Here is a 15162-nt window from a genome sequence, read left to right on the forward strand (position 1 = left end):
TCCAATTGGAGTACCCTCGAAAGGCTAGAGCGTTTTGTTTACGGCACCGTGAACCTCTCGAACTTCATGTTGACGCACATACGATCTAAAACCCACGTCTTGTCCACGTCTGTAGGTGAAGTCATAGACAGACAGTTGTCAAAGCAAGGGAATTATTGGGCACTGATGCCAGGTGTGATACCTATGAGGTACACGGACTAACAGCGAGCTATAGGCTCTGCTATGCTGAGTGTTGCTTCGTGGATAGAGCGACTATCTCGCTAGTAGTAGTAATCAAAGCATTCCACTGCCTAACCCAACAGAACACACACAAACTTTGGACATCAACATACTTTGAACACCACTGTTTCACGGGACACTCTTTCGCCCTGAGACCTCGTGGCGCAACGGTAGCGCGTCTGACTCCAGATCAGAAGGGTGCGTGTTCGATTCACGTTGGGGTCAGTGTTTTGTACAACGGGAAGGCCCAACGCCAGAGTTCCAATAAAAAGTCCACAAGCGGCAACGTAAATTCACAAAGCACCTAAATGTCACTGATTTTGCCAGACTCACACTTGCCATTAGGAACAAAGGGATCTACGTAGCCATGCACTTTGAACTATTGCTGCCACCTGTCCGCTGCGAATGTGCAACTAAAGGTTTTGCATTGGCCGGGAATCGAAGCCAGGTCAACTGCTGGGAAGGCAGCTATGCTTGCCACTATACCACCGACGCTGCCGTTGATCTGCCAACCAAAGTCAAATTCCACATGAATGTGAAGCCAGCATTGCGTGCCAGAATGACATCATTTTTCCATTTGGCAAAGCATAGATGTTTGCGAAAGCAACCGTTGGATGCACTTTCATGTTCATGACTGCGGAGGGAGCTTCTCCATGCAACATAGCAGCTTTTTCATTTCACAATACCATTACCTTTCCTGGGGTAGCATAACATGGAATTGAACACCAGGCAGAAAAGCTAACTGCTCTAGGTGAGGCTTGAACTCACAACCTCGGCATGACACGGATGCGTACTGCTCTATAAGTACCGTGCGCTAACCGATTGCGCCACTAGAGCCAGAAAACTGGTCCAAGAAAGGATGTATAGCCGCGTCCCACTGAGTCACAAGAAAGCCAAGGGAAGTTGGTAGATTGACATGCATCCATGTTTACCATGTCGAATGCCAGTGTTCCTAGTGTTCCACATTAGCCCAATTTGTGAAGGAAAGATATGTGGACAAGATTGACTTTCCTGAGAAACTGTGTGCTAGAAAATGGATGAAAGTTAATGGGATGAACAGTCACAGAAATTCACAAGTCAGCTCTTCACCTTGACACGAAGCCATACATAGACTTTTCAAAATCCAGGCCATCTTTCCATACTCAATTTATGAGTAAGATATGGACCTAACCACACGATTCAAGTACCAGTGTGGGGAAACAAGAGGGGAAGCGCAGCATGTCGGGTGCACCAGCCGGGAATCGAACGCGAGTCACAAGAATGGGAATCTTGTATGATACCACTACACGACTGGCACTGCTGCAAAGTAGCGCATTTCAGGCTTTCCACTGGAGTGACAGTGATTCCAAAACCTCCATCTCAATCGCTGTGAGTCCAATCTTGCTGCTTCTTGAATTCCTCAGCAACACAGATGAAACGTTCAAACAATCTTTTCATTTTCATTCGATTCACTTTGCATTTTACAAAAGAGGCAAAACGTGGAAGTAACTGAACCAGCTTCATCCGGACATTGGGTCATGCGTGGGTTGAAAGTTACGACATGAAAATCAATGAAACGGACTTCCCAGTGCTTTCAGAGTGTAGAAATGACAGTTTGAGTGTTTTTTTTGGAAGGAGATACAAGGTTTGCGAGCAGCCTCTCGCCGGTGGGGATGTAACTCAGTGGTAGAGTGCATGTATGAGGTCCCCGCGTTCAATCCTTGGCATCTCCAGGCCGTCTTTTAACTTAGGAAGTAGTGAAGAAATCGGGAGCCTGGGATTAATCACTCGTTCTCGTTTAGGGCTTATACGCACTCTGTGCCGTCATTCTCAGAGAAATGTGTATGCATGCAAAGTGAAAAGTGAAAGAAACGACGAGATGGCAAGCACCCACAGCTGGTCCAATTGGAGTGCCCTCGAAAGGCTAGAGCGTTTTGTTTACGGCACCGTGAACCTCTCGAACTTCATGTTGACACACATACGATCTAAAACCCACCGCTTGTCCACGTCTGTAGGTGAAGTCATAGACAGACAGTTGTCAAAGCAAGGGAATTATTGGGCACTGATGCCAGGTGTGATACCTATGAGGTACACGGACTAACAGCGAGCTATAGGCTCTGCTATGCTGAGTGTTGCTTCGTGGATAGAGCGACTATCTCGCTAGTAGTAGTAATCAAAGCATTCCACTGCCTAACCCAACAGAACACACACAAACTTTGGACATCAACATACTTTGAACACCACTGTTTCACGGGACACTCTTTCACCCTGAGACCTCGTGGCGCAACGGTAGCGCGTCTGACTCCAGATCAGAAGGGTGCGTGGTCGATTCACGTCGGGTTCAGTGTTTTGTACAACGGGAAGGCCCAACGCCAGAGTTCCAATAAAAAGTCCACAAGCGGCAAGGTAAATTCACAAAGCACCTAAATGTCACTGATTTTGCCAGACTCACACTTGCCATTAGGAACAAAGGGATCTACGTAGCCATGCACTTTGAACTATTGCTGCCACCTGTCCGCTGCGAATGTGCAACTAAAGGTTTTGCATTGGCCGGGAATCGAAGTCAGGTCAACTGCTGGGAAGGCAGCTATGCTTGCCACTATACCACCAACGCTGCCGTTGATCTGCCAACCAAAGTCAAATTCCACATGAATGTGAAGCCAGCATTGCGTGCCAGAATGACATCATTTTTCCATTTGGCAAAGCATAGATGTTTGCGAAAGCAACCGTTGGATGCACTTTCCTGTTCATGACTGCGGAGGGAGCTTCTCCATGCAACATAGCAGCTTTTTCATTTCACAATACCATTACCTTTCCTGGGGTAGCATTACATGGAATTGAACACCAGGCAGAAAAGCTAACTGCTCTAGGTGAGGCTTGAACTCACAACCTCGGCATGACACAGGCTGCATACTGCTCTATAAGTTCCGTGCGCTAACCGATTGCGCCACTAGAGCCAGAAAACTGGTCCAAGAGAGGATGTATAGCCGCGTCCCACTGAGTCACAAGAAAGCCAAGGGAAGTTGGTAGATTGACATGCATCCATGTTTACCATGTCGAATGCCAGTGTTCCTAGTGTTCCACATTAGCCCAATTTGTGAAGGAAAGATATGTGGACAAGATTGACTTTCCTGAGAAACTGTGTGCTAGAAAATGGATGAAAGTTAATGGGATGAACAGTCACAGAAATTCACAAGTCAGCTCTTCACCTTGACACGAAGCCATACATAGACTTTTCAAAATCCAGGCCATCTTTCCATACTCAATTTATGAGTAAGATATGGACCTAACCACACGATTCAAGTACCAGTGTGGGGAAACAAGAGGGGAAGCGCAGCATGTCGGGTGCACCAGCCGGGAATCGAACGCGAGTCACAAGAATGGGAATCTTGTATGATACCACTACACGACTAGCACTGCTGCAAAGTAGCGCTTTTCAGGCTTTCCACTGGAGTGACAGTGATTCCAAAACCTCCATCTCAATCGCTGTGAGTCCAATCTTGCTGCTTCTTGAATTCCTCAGCAACACAGATGAAACGTTCAAACAATCTTTTCATTTTCATTCGATTCACTTTGCATTTTACAAAAGAGGCAAAACGTGGAAGTAACTGAACCAGCTTCATCCGGACATTGGGTCATGCGTGGGTTTAAAGTTACGACATGAAAATCAATGAAACGGACTTCCCAGTGCTTTCAGAGTGTAGAAATGACAGTTTGAGTGTTTTTTTTGGAAGGAGATACAAGGTTTGCGAGCAGCCTCTCGCCGGTGGGGATGTAACTCAGTGGTAGAGTGCATGTATGAAGTCCCCGCGTTCAATCCTTGGCATCTCCAGGCCGTCTTTTAACTTAGGAAGTAGTGAAGAAATCGGGAGCCTGGGATTAATCACTCGTTCTCGTTTAGGGCTTATACGCACTCTGTGCCGTCATTCTCAGAGAAATGTGTATGCATGCAAAGTGAGAAGTGAAAGAAACGACGAGATGGCAAGCACCCACAGCTGGTCCAATTGGAGTGCCCTCGAAAGGCTAGAGCGTTTTGTTTACGGCACCGTGAACCTCTCGAACTTCATGTTGACGCACATACGATCTAAAACCCACGTCTTGTCCACGTCTGTAGGTGAAGTCATAGACAGACAGTTGTCAAAGCAAGGGAATTATTGGGCACTGATGCCAGGTGTGATACCTATGAGGTACACGGACTAACAGCGAGCTATAGGCTCTGCTATGCTGAGTGTTGCTTCGTGGATAGAGCGACTATCTCGCTAGTAGTAGTAATCAAAGCATTCCACTGCCTAACCCAACAGAACACACACAAACTTTGGACATCAACATACTTTGAACACCACTGTTTTACGGGACACTCTTTCGCCCTGAGACCTCGTGGCGCAACGGTAGCGCGTCTGACTCCAGATCAGAAGGGTGCGTGTTTGATTCATGTCGGGGTCAGTGTTTTGTACAACGGGAAGGCCCAACGCCAGAGTTCCAATAAAAAGTCCACAAGCGGCAACGTAAATTCACAAAGCACCTAAATGTCACTGATTTTGCCAGACTCACACTTGCCATAAGGAACAAAGGGATCTACGTAGCCATGCACTTTGAACTATTGCTGCCACCTGTCCGCTGCGAATGTGCAACTAAAGGTTTTGCATTGGCCGGGAATCGAAGTCAGGTCAACTGCTGGGAAGGCAGCTATGCTTGCCACTATACCACCAACGCTGCCGTTGATCTGCCAACCAAAGTCAAATTCCACATGAATGTGAAGCCAGCATTGCGTGCCAGAATGACATCATTTTTCCATTTGGCAAAGCATAGATCTTTGCGAAAGCAACCGTTGGATGCACTTTCCTGTTCATGACTGCGGAGGGAGCTTCTCCATGCAACATAGCAGCTTTTTCATTTCACAATACCATTACCTTTCCTGGGGTAGCATTACATGGAATTGAACACCAGGCAGAAAAGCTAACTGCTCTAGGTGAGGCTTGAACTCACAACCTCGGCATGACACAGGCTGCGTACTGCTCTATAAGTACCGTGCGCTAACCGATTGCGCCACTAGAGCCAGAAAACTGGTCCAAGAAAGGTTGTATAGCCGCGTCCCACTGAGTCACAAGAAAGCCAAGGGAAGTTGGTAGATTGACATGCATCCATGTTTACAATTTCGAATGTCAGTGTTCCTAGTGTTCCACATTAGCCCAATTTGTGAAGGAAAGATATGTGGACAAGATTGACTTTCCTGAGAAACTGTGTGCTAGAAAATGGATGAAAGTTAATGGGATGAACAGTCACAGAAATTCACAAGTCAGCTTTTCACCTTGACACGAAGCCATACATAGACTTTTCAAAATCCAGGCCATCTTTCCATACTCAATTTATGAGTAAGATATGGACCTAACCACACGATTCAAGTACCAGTGTGGGGAAACAAGAGGGGAAGCGCAGCATGTCGGGTGCACCAGCCGGGAATCGAACGCGAGTCACAAGAATGGGAATCTTGTATGATACCACTACACGACTGGCACTGCTGCAAAGTAGCGCTTTTCAGGCTTTCCACTGGAGTGACAGTGATTCCAAAACCTCCATCTCCATCGCTGCAAGTCCAATCTTGCTGCTTCTTGAGTTCCTCAGCAACACAGATGAAACGTTTAAACAATCTTTTCATTTTCATTCGATTCACTTTGCATTTTACAAAAGAGGCAAAACGTGGAAGTAACTGAACCAGCTTCATCCGGACATTGGGTCATGCGTGGGTTTAAAGTTACGACATGAAAATCAATGAAACGGACTTCCCAGTGCTTTGAGAGTGTAGAAATGAAAGTTTGAGTGTTTTTTTTGGAAGGAGATACAAGGTTTGCGAGCAGCCTCTCGCTGGTGGGGATGTAGCTCTGTGGTAGAGTGCATGTATGAGGTCCCCGCGTTCAATCCTTGGCATCTCCAGGCCGTCTTTTAACTTAGGAAGTAGTGAAGAAATCGGGAGCCTGGGATTAATCACTCGTTCTCGTTTAGGGCTTATACGCACTCTGTGCCGTCATTCTCAGAGACATGTGTATGCATGCAAAGTGAAAAATGAAAGAAACGACGAGATGGCAAGCACCCACAGCTGGTCCAATTGGAGTGCGCTCGAAAGGCTAGAGCGTTTTGTTTACGGCACCGTGAACCTCTCGAACTTCATGTTGACGCACATACGATCTAAAACCCACGTCTTGTCCACGTCTGTAGGTGAAGTCATAGACAGACAGTTGTCAAAGCAAGGGAATTATTGGGCACTGATGCCAGGTGTGATACCTATGAGGTACACGGACTAACAGCGAGCTATAGGCTCTGCTATGCTGAGTGTTGCTTCGTGGATAGAGCGACTATCTCGCTAGTAGTAGTAATCAAAGCATTCCACTGCCTAACCCAACAGAACACACACAAACTTTGGACACAAACTTTTGCCAGTGTTCCTAGTGTTCCACATTAGCCCAATTTGTGAAGGAAAGATATGTGGACAAGATTGACTTTCCTGAGAAACTGTGTGCTAGAAAATGGATGAAAGTTAATGGGATGAACAGTCACAGAAATTCACAAGTCAGCTCTTCACCTTGACACGAAGCCATACATAGACTGTTCAAAATCCAGGTCATCTTTCCATACTCAATTTATGAGTAAGGTATGGACCTAACCACACGATTCAAGTACCAGTGTGGGGAAACAAGAGGGGAAGCGCAGCATGTCGGGTGCGTCAGCCGGGAATCGAACGCGAGTCACAAGAATGGGAATCTTGTATGATACCACTACACGACTGGCACTGCTGCAAAGTAGCGCTTTTCAGGCTTTCCACTGGAGTGACAGTGATTCCAAAACCTCCATCTCCATCGCTGCGAGTCCAATCTTGCTGCTTCTTGAATTCCTCAGCAACACAGATGAAACGTTCAAACAATCTTTTCATTTTCATTCGATTCACTTTGCATTTTACAAAAGAGGCAAAACGTGGAAGTAACTGAACCAGCTTCATCCGGACATTGGGTCATGCGTGGGTTTAAAGTTACGACATGAAAATCAATGAAACGGACTTCCCAGTGCTTTGAGAGTGTAGAAATGACAGTTTGAGTGTTTTTTTTGGAAGGAGATACAAGGTTTGCGAGCAGCCTCTCGCCGGTGGGGATGTAACTCAGTGGTAGAGTGCATGTATGAAGTCCCCGCGTTCAATCCTTGGCATCTCCAGGCCGTCTTTTAACTTAGGAAGTAGTGAAGAAATCGGGAGCCTGGGATTAATCACTCGTTCTCGTTTAGGGCTTATACGCAGTCTGTGCCGTCATTCTCAGAGACATGTGTATGCATGCAAAGTGAAAAGTGAAAGATACGACGAGATGGCAAGCACCCACAGCTGGTCCAATTGGAGTGCCCTCGAAAGGCTAGAGCGTTTTGTTTACGGCACCATGAACCTCTCGAACTTCATGTTGACGCACATACGATCTAAATCCCACGTCTTGTCAACGTCTGTAGGTGAAGTCATAGACAGACAGTTGTCAAAGCAAGGGAATTATTGGGCACTGATGCCAGGTGTGATACCTATGAGGTACACGGACTAACAGCGAGCTATAGGCTCTGCTATGCTGAGTGTTGCTTCGTGGATAGAGCGACTATCTCGCTAGTAGTAGTAATCAAAGCATTCCACTGCCTAACCCAACAGAACACACACAAACTTTGGACACAAACTTTTGCCAGTGTTCCTAGTGTTCCACATTAGCCCAATTTGTGAAGGAAAGATATGTGGACAAGATTGACTTTCCTGAGAAACTGTGTGCTAGAAAATGGATGAAAGTTAATGGGATGAACAGTCACAGAAATTCACAAGTCAGCTCTTCACCTTGACACGAAGCCATACATAGACTGTTCAAAATCCAGGTCATCTTTCCATACTCAATTTATGAGTAAGGTATGGACCTAACCACACGATTCAAGTACCAGTGTGGGGAAACAAGAGGGGAAGCGCAGCATGTCGGGTGCGTCAGCCGGGAATCGAACGCGAGTCACAAGAATGGGAATCTTGTATGATACCACTACACGACTGGCACTGCTGCAAAGTAGCGCTTTTCAGGCTTTCCACTGGAGTGACAGTGATTCCAAAACCTCCATCTCCATCGCTGCGAGTCCAATCTTGCTGCTTCTTGAATTCCTCAGCAACACAGATGAAACGTTCAAACAATCTTTTCATTTTCATTCGATTCACTTTGCATTTTACAAAAGAGGCAAAACGTGGAAGTAACTGAACCAGCTTCATCCGGACATTGGGTCATGCGTGGGTTTAAAGTTACGACATGAAAATCAATGAAACGGACTTCCCAGTGCTTTGAGAGTGTAGAAATGACAGTTTGAGTGTTTTTTTTGGAAGGAGATACAAGGTTTGCGAGCAGCCTCTCGCCGGTGGGGATGTAGCTCTGTGGTAGAGTGCATGTATGAGGTCCCCGCGTTCAATCCTTGGCATCTCCAGGCCGTCTTTTAACTTAGGAAGTAGTGAAGAAATCGGGAGCCTGGGATTAATCACTCGTTCTCGTTTAGGGCTTATACGCACTCTGTGCCGTCATTCTCAGAGACATGTGTATGCATGCAAAGTGAAAAGTGAAAGAAACGACGTGATGGCAAGCACCCACAGCTGGTCCAATTGGAGTGCCCTCGAAAGGCTAGAGCGTTTTGTTTACGGCACCGTGAACCTCTCGAACTTCATGTTGAAACACATACGATCTAAAACCCACGTCTTGTCCACGTCTGTAGGTGAAGTCATAGACAGACAGTTGTCAAAGCAAGGGAATTATTGGGCACTGATGCCAGGTGTGATACCTATGAGGTACACGGACTAACAGCGAGCTATAGGCTCTGCTATGCTGAGTGTTGCTTCGTGGATAGAGCGACTATCTCGCTAGTAGTAGTAATCAAAGCATTCCACTGCCTAACCCAACAGAACACACACAAACTTTGGACACAAACTTTTGCCAGTGTTCCTAGTGTTCCACATTAGCCCAATTTGTGAAGGAAAGATATGTGGACAACATTGACTTTCCTGAGAAACTGTGTGCTAGAAAATGGATGAAAGTTAATGGGATGAACAGTCACAGAAATTCACAAGTCAGCTCTTCACCTTGACACGAAGCCATACATAGACTGTTCAAAATCCAGGCCATCTTTCCATACTCAATTTATGAGTAAGGTATGGACCTAACCACACGATTCAAGTACCAGTGTGGGGAAACAAGAGGGGAAGCGCAGCATGTCGGGTGCGTCAGCCGGGAATCGAACGCGAGTCACAAGAATGGGAATCTTGTATGATACCACTACACGACTGGCACTGCTGCAAAGTAGCGCTTTTCAGGCTTTCCACTGGAGTGACAGTGATTCCAAAACCTCCATCTCCATCGCTGCGAGTCCAATCTTGCTGCTTCTTGAATTCCTCAGCAACACAGATGAAACGTTCAAACAATCTTTTCATTTTCATTCGATTCACTTTGCATTTTACAAAAGAGGCAAAACGTGGAAGTAACTGAACCAGCTTCATCCGGACATTGGGTCATGCGTGGGTTTAAAGTTACGACATGAAAATCAATGAAACGGACTTCCCAGTGCTTTGAGAGTGTAGAAATGACAGTTTGAGTGTTTTTTTTGGAAGGAGATACAAGGTTTGCGAGCAGCCTCTCGCCGGTGGGGATGTAGCTCTGTGGTAGAGTGCATGTATGAGGTCCCCGCGTTCAATCCTTGGCATCTCCAGGCCGTCTTTTAACTTAGGAAGTAGTGAAGAAATCGGGAGCCTGGGATTAATCACTCGTTCTCGTTTAGGGCTTATACGCACTCTGTGCCGTCATTCTCAGAGACATGTGTATGCATGCAAAGTGAAAAGTGAAAGAAACGACGAGATGGCAAGCACCCACAGCTGGTCCAATTGGAGTGCCCTCGAAAGGCTAGAGCGTTTTGTTTACGGCACCGTGAACCTCTCGAACTTCATGTTGAAACACATACGATCTAAAACCCACGTCTTGTCCACGTCTGTAGGTGAAGTCATAGACAGACAGTTGTCAAAGCAAGGGAATTATTGGGCACTGATGCCAGGTGTGATACCTATGAGGTACACGGACTAACAGCGAGCTATAGGCTCTGCTATGCTGAGTGTTGCTTCGTGGATAGAGCGACTATCTCGCTAGTAGTAGTAATCAAAGCATTCCACTGCCTAACCCAACAGAACACACACAAACTTTGGACATCAACATACTTTGAACACCACTGTTTCACGGGACACTCTTTCGCCCTGAGACCTCGTGGCGCAATGGTAGCGCGTCTGACTCCAGATCAGAAGGGTGCGTGTTCGATTCACGTCGGGGTCAGTGTTTTGTACAACGGGAAGGCCCAACGCCAGAGTTCCAATAAAAAGTCCACAAGCGGCAACGTAAATTCACAAAGCACCTAAATGTCACTGATTTTGCCAGACTCACACTTGCCATTAGGAACAAAGGGATCTACGTAGCCATGCACTTTGAACTATTGCTGCCACCTGTCCACTGCGAATGTGCAACTAAAGGTTTTGCATTGGCCGGGAATCGAAGCCAGGTCAACTGCTGGGAAGGCAGCTATGCTTGCCACTATACCACCAACGCTGCCGTTGATCTGCCAACCAAAGTCAAATTCCACATGAATGTGAAGCCAGCATTGCGTGCCAGAATGACATCATTTTTCCATTTGGCAAAGCATAGATGTTTGCGAAAGCAACCGTTGGATGCACTTTCCTGATCATGACTGAGGAGGGAGCTTCTCCATGCAACATAGCAGCTTTTTCATTTCACAATACCATTACCTTTCCTGGGGTAGCATTACATGGAATTGAACACCAGGCAGAAAAGCTAACTGCTCTAGGTGAGGCTTGAACTCACAACCTCGGCATGACACAGGCTGCGTACTGCTCTATAAGTACCGTGCGCTAACCGATTGCGCCACTAGAGCCAGAAAACTGGTTCAAGAAAGGATGTATAGTCGCGTCCCACTGAGTCACAAGAAAGCCAAGGGAAGTTGGTAGATTGACATGCATCCATGTTTACCATGTCGAATGCCAGTGTTCCTAGTGTTCCACATTAGCCCAATTTGTGAAGGAAAGATATGTGGACAAGATTGACTTTCCTGAGAAACTGTGTGCTAGAAAATGGATGAAAGGTAATGGGATGAACAGTCACAGAAATTCACAAGTCAGCTCTTCACCTTGACACGAAGCCATTCATAGACTGTTCAAAATCCAGGCCATCTTTCCATACTCAATTTATGAGTAAGGTATGGACCTAACCACACGATTCAAGTACCAGTGTGGGGAAACAAGAGGGGAAGCGCAGCATGTAGGGTGCACCAGCTGGGAATCGAACGCGAGTCACAAGAATGGGAATCTTGTATGATACCACTACACGACTGGCACTGCTGCAAAGTAGTGCTTTTCAGGCTTTCCACTGGAGTGACAGTGATTCCAAAACCTCCATCTCCATCGCTGCGAGTCCAATCTTGCTGCTTCTTGAATTCCTCAGCAACACAGATGAAACGTTCAAACAATCTTTTCATTTTCATTCGATTCACTTTGCATTTTACAAAAGAGGCAAAACGTGGAAGTAACTGAACCAGCTTCATCCGGACATTGGGTCATGCGTGGGTTTAAAGTTACGACATGAAAATCAATGAAACGGACTTCCCAGTGCTTTGAGAGTGTAGAAATGACAGTTTGAGTGTTTTTTTTGGAAGGAGATACAAGGTTTGCGAGCAGCCTCTCGCCGGTGGGGATGTAGCTCTGTGGTAGAGTGCATGTATGAGGTCCCCGCGTTCAATCCTTGGCATCTCCAGGCCGTCTTTTAACTTAGGAAGTAGTGAAGAAATCGGGAGCCTGGGATTAATCACTCGTTCTCGTTTAGGGCTTATACGCACTCTGTGCCGTCATTCTCAGAGACATGTGTATGCATGCAAAGTGAAAAGTGAAAGATACGACGAGATGGCAAGCACCCACAGCTGGTCCAATTGGAGTGCCCTCGAAAGGCTAGAGCGTTTTGTTTACGGCACCGTGAACCTCTCGAACTTCATGTTGACGCACATACGATCTAAAACCCACGTCTTGTCCACGTCTGTAGGTGAAGTCATAGACAGACAGTTGTCAAAGCAAGGGAATTATTGGGCACTGATGCCAGGTGTGATACCTATGAGGTACACGGACTAACAGCGAGCTATAGGCTCTGCTATGCTGAGTGTTGCTTCGTGGATAGAGCGACTATCTCGCTAGTAGTAGTAATCAAAGCATTCCACTGCCTAACCCAACAGAACACACACAAACTTTGGACATCAACATACTTTGAACACCACTGTTTCACGGGACACTCTTTCACCCTGAGACCTCGTGGCGCAACGGTTGCGTGTCTGACTCCAGATCAGAAGGGTGTGTGTTTGATTCACGTCGGGGTCAGTGTTTTGTACAACGGGATGGCTCAACGCCAGAGTTCCAATAAAAAGTCCACAAGCGGCAACGTAAATTCACAAAGCAGCTTAATGTCACTGATTTTGCCAGACTCACACTTGCCATTAGGAACAAAGGGATCTACGTAGCCATGCACTTTGAACTATTGCTGCCACCTGTCCGCTGCGAATGTGCAACTAAAGGTTTTGCATTGGCCGGGAATCGAAGCCAGGTCAACTCCTGGGAAGGCAGCTATGCTTGCCACTATACCACCAACACTGCCGTTGATCTGCCAACAAAGTCAAATTCCACATGAATGTGAAGCCAGCATTGCGTGCCAGAATGACTTCATTTTCCCACTTGGCAAAGCATAGATGTTTGCGAAAGCAACCGTTGGATGCACTTTCCTGTTCATGACTGCGGAGGGAGCTTCTCCATGCAACATAGCAGCTTTTTCATTTCACAATACCATTACCTTTCCTGGGGAAGCATTACATGGAATTGAACACCAGGCAGAAAAGATAACTGCTCTAGGTGAGGCTTGAACTCACAACCTCAGCATGACACGGGCTGCGTACTGCTCTATAAGTACCGTGCGCTAACCGATTGCGCCACTAGAGCCAGAAAACTTGTTCAAGAAAGGATGTATAGCCGCGTCCCACTGAGTCACAAGAAAGCCAAGAGAAGTTGGTAGATTGACATGCATCCATGTTTACCATTTCGAATTACAGTGTTCCTAGTGTTCCACATTAGCCCAATTTGTGAAGGAAAGATATGTGGACAAGATTGACTTTCCTGAGAAACTGTGTGCTAGAAAATGGATGAAAGTTAATGGGATGAACAGTCACAGAAATTCACAAGTCAGCTCTTCACCTTGACACGAAGCCATACATAGACTGTTCAAAATCCAGGCCATCTTTCCATACTCAATTTATGAGTAAGGTATGGACCTAACCACACGATTCAAGTACCAGTGTGGGGAAACAAGAGGGGAAGCGCAGCATGTCGGGTGCACCAGCCGGGAATCGAACGCGAGTCACAAGAATGGGAATCTTGTATGATACCACTACACGACTGGCACTGCTGCAAAGTAGCGCTTTTCAGGCTTTCCACTGGAGTGACAGTGATTCCAAAACCTCCATCTCCATCGCTGCGAGTCCAATCTTGCTGCTTCTTGAATTCCTCAGCAACACAGATGAAACGTTCAAACAATCTTTTCATTTTCATTCGATTCACTTTGCATTTTACAAAAGAGGCAAAACGTGGAAGTAACTGAACCAGCTTCATCCGGACATTGGGTCATGCGTGGGTTTAAAGTTACGACATGAAAATCAATGAAACGGACTTCCCAGTGCTTTGAGAGTGTAGAAATGACAGTTTGAGTGTTTTTTTTGGAAGGAGATACAAGGTTTGCGAGCAGCCTCTCGCCGGTGGGGATGTAGCTCTGTGGTAGAGTGCATGTATGAGGTCCCCGCGTTCAATCCTTGGCATCTCCAGGCCGTCTTTTAACTTAGGAAGTAGTGAAGAAATCGGGAGCCTGGGATTAATCACTCGTTCTCGTTTAGGGCTTATACGCACTCTGTGCCGTCATTCTCAGAGACATGTGTATGCATGCAAAGTGAAAAGTGAAAGAAACGACGAGATGGCAAGCACCCACAGCTGGTCCAATTGGAGTGCCCTCGAAAGGCTAGAGCGTTTTGTTTACGGCACCGTGAACCTCTCGAACTTCATGTTGACGCACATACGATCTAAAACCCACGTCTTGTCCACGTCTGTAGGTGAAGTCATAGACAGACAGTTGTCAAAGCAAGGGAATTATTGGGCACTGATGCCAGGTGTGATACCTATGAGGTACACGGACTAACAGCGAGCTATAGGCACTGCTATGCTGAGTGTTGCTTCGTGGATAGAGCGACTATCTCGCTAGTAGTAGTAATCAAAGCATTCCACTGCCTAACCCAACAGAACACACACAAACTTTGGACATCAACATACTTTGAACACCACTGTTTCATGGGACACTCTTTCGCCCTGAGACCTCGTGGCGCAACGGTAGCGCGTCTGACTCCAGATCAGAAGGGTGCGTGTTCGATTCACGTCGGGGTCAGTGTTTTGTACAACGGGAAGGCCCAACGCCAGAGTTCCAATAAAAAGTCCACAAGCGGCAACGTAAATTCACAAAGCACCTAAATGTCACTGATTTTGCCAGACTCACACTTGCCATTAGGAATAAAGGGATCTACGTAGCCATGCACTTTGAACTATTGCTGCCACCTGTCCACTGCGAATGTGCAACTAAAGGTTTTGCATTGGCCGGGAATCGAAGCCAGGTCAACTGCTGGGAAAGCAGCTATGCTTGCCACTATACCACCAACGCTGCCGTTGATCTGCCAACCAAAGTCAAATTCCACATGAATGTGAAGCCAGCATTGCGTGCCAGAATGACATCATTTTTCCATTTGGCAAAGCATAGATGTTTGCGAAAGCAACCGTTGGATGCACTTTCCTGATCATGACTGAGGAGG

At 46.5% G+C, this 15162-nt stretch overlaps 11 non-coding genes across 11 annotated transcripts; 6 read left to right on the top strand and 5 right to left on the bottom strand.

Moving 5' to 3' along the window:
* The first annotated feature begins 372 nt into the window (after positions 1–372).
* trnaw-cca (transfer RNA tryptophan (anticodon CCA)) lies at positions 373–444 on the top strand. Its single transcript has one exon. It is a non-coding gene; the product is annotated as a tRNA-Trp (tRNA).
* A 518-nt stretch (positions 445–962) lies between these two features.
* Positions 963–1056, bottom strand: trnai-uau (transfer RNA isoleucine (anticodon UAU)). The gene is made up of 2 exons: positions 1019–1056; positions 963–998 (listed from the first exon to the last, which is right to left on the bottom strand). It is a non-coding gene; the product is annotated as a tRNA-Ile (tRNA).
* A 1414-nt stretch (positions 1057–2470) lies between these two features.
* trnaw-cca (transfer RNA tryptophan (anticodon CCA)) lies at positions 2471–2542 on the top strand. The gene has a single exon. It is a non-coding gene; the product is annotated as a tRNA-Trp (tRNA).
* Positions 2543–3060: 518 nt separating this feature from the next.
* trnai-uau (transfer RNA isoleucine (anticodon UAU)) lies at positions 3061–3155 on the bottom strand. The gene is made up of 2 exons: positions 3118–3155; positions 3061–3096 (listed from the first exon to the last, which is right to left on the bottom strand). It is a non-coding gene; the product is annotated as a tRNA-Ile (tRNA).
* Positions 3156–4569: 1414 nt separating this feature from the next.
* On the top strand, positions 4570–4641 carry trnaw-cca (transfer RNA tryptophan (anticodon CCA)). The gene has a single exon. It is a non-coding gene; the product is annotated as a tRNA-Trp (tRNA).
* Positions 4642–5159: 518 nt separating this feature from the next.
* On the bottom strand, positions 5160–5254 carry trnai-uau (transfer RNA isoleucine (anticodon UAU)). The gene is made up of 2 exons: positions 5217–5254; positions 5160–5195 (listed from the first exon to the last, which is right to left on the bottom strand). It is a non-coding gene; the product is annotated as a tRNA-Ile (tRNA).
* Positions 5255–10475: 5221 nt separating this feature from the next.
* trnaw-cca (transfer RNA tryptophan (anticodon CCA)) lies at positions 10476–10547 on the top strand. Its single transcript has one exon. It is a non-coding gene; the product is annotated as a tRNA-Trp (tRNA).
* Positions 10548–11065: 518 nt separating this feature from the next.
* trnai-uau (transfer RNA isoleucine (anticodon UAU)) lies at positions 11066–11160 on the bottom strand. The gene is made up of 2 exons: positions 11123–11160; positions 11066–11101 (listed from the first exon to the last, which is right to left on the bottom strand). It is a non-coding gene; the product is annotated as a tRNA-Ile (tRNA).
* A 1414-nt stretch (positions 11161–12574) lies between these two features.
* trnaw-cca (transfer RNA tryptophan (anticodon CCA)) lies at positions 12575–12646 on the top strand. Its single transcript has one exon. It is a non-coding gene; the product is annotated as a tRNA-Trp (tRNA).
* Positions 12647–13163: 517 nt separating this feature from the next.
* Positions 13164–13258, bottom strand: trnai-uau (transfer RNA isoleucine (anticodon UAU)). The gene is made up of 2 exons: positions 13221–13258; positions 13164–13199 (listed from the first exon to the last, which is right to left on the bottom strand). It is a non-coding gene; the product is annotated as a tRNA-Ile (tRNA).
* A 1414-nt stretch (positions 13259–14672) lies between these two features.
* trnaw-cca (transfer RNA tryptophan (anticodon CCA)) lies at positions 14673–14744 on the top strand. Its single transcript has one exon. It is a non-coding gene; the product is annotated as a tRNA-Trp (tRNA).
* Positions 14745–15162: the final 418 nt, after the last annotated feature.

The sequence above is a fragment of the Amia ocellicauda genome, chromosome 16 (assembly GCF_036373705.1).
Source record: "Amia ocellicauda isolate fAmiCal2 chromosome 16, fAmiCal2.hap1, whole genome shotgun sequence".
In the NCBI taxonomy this organism is placed as follows: domain Eukaryota; kingdom Metazoa; phylum Chordata; class Actinopteri; order Amiiformes; family Amiidae; genus Amia; species Amia ocellicauda.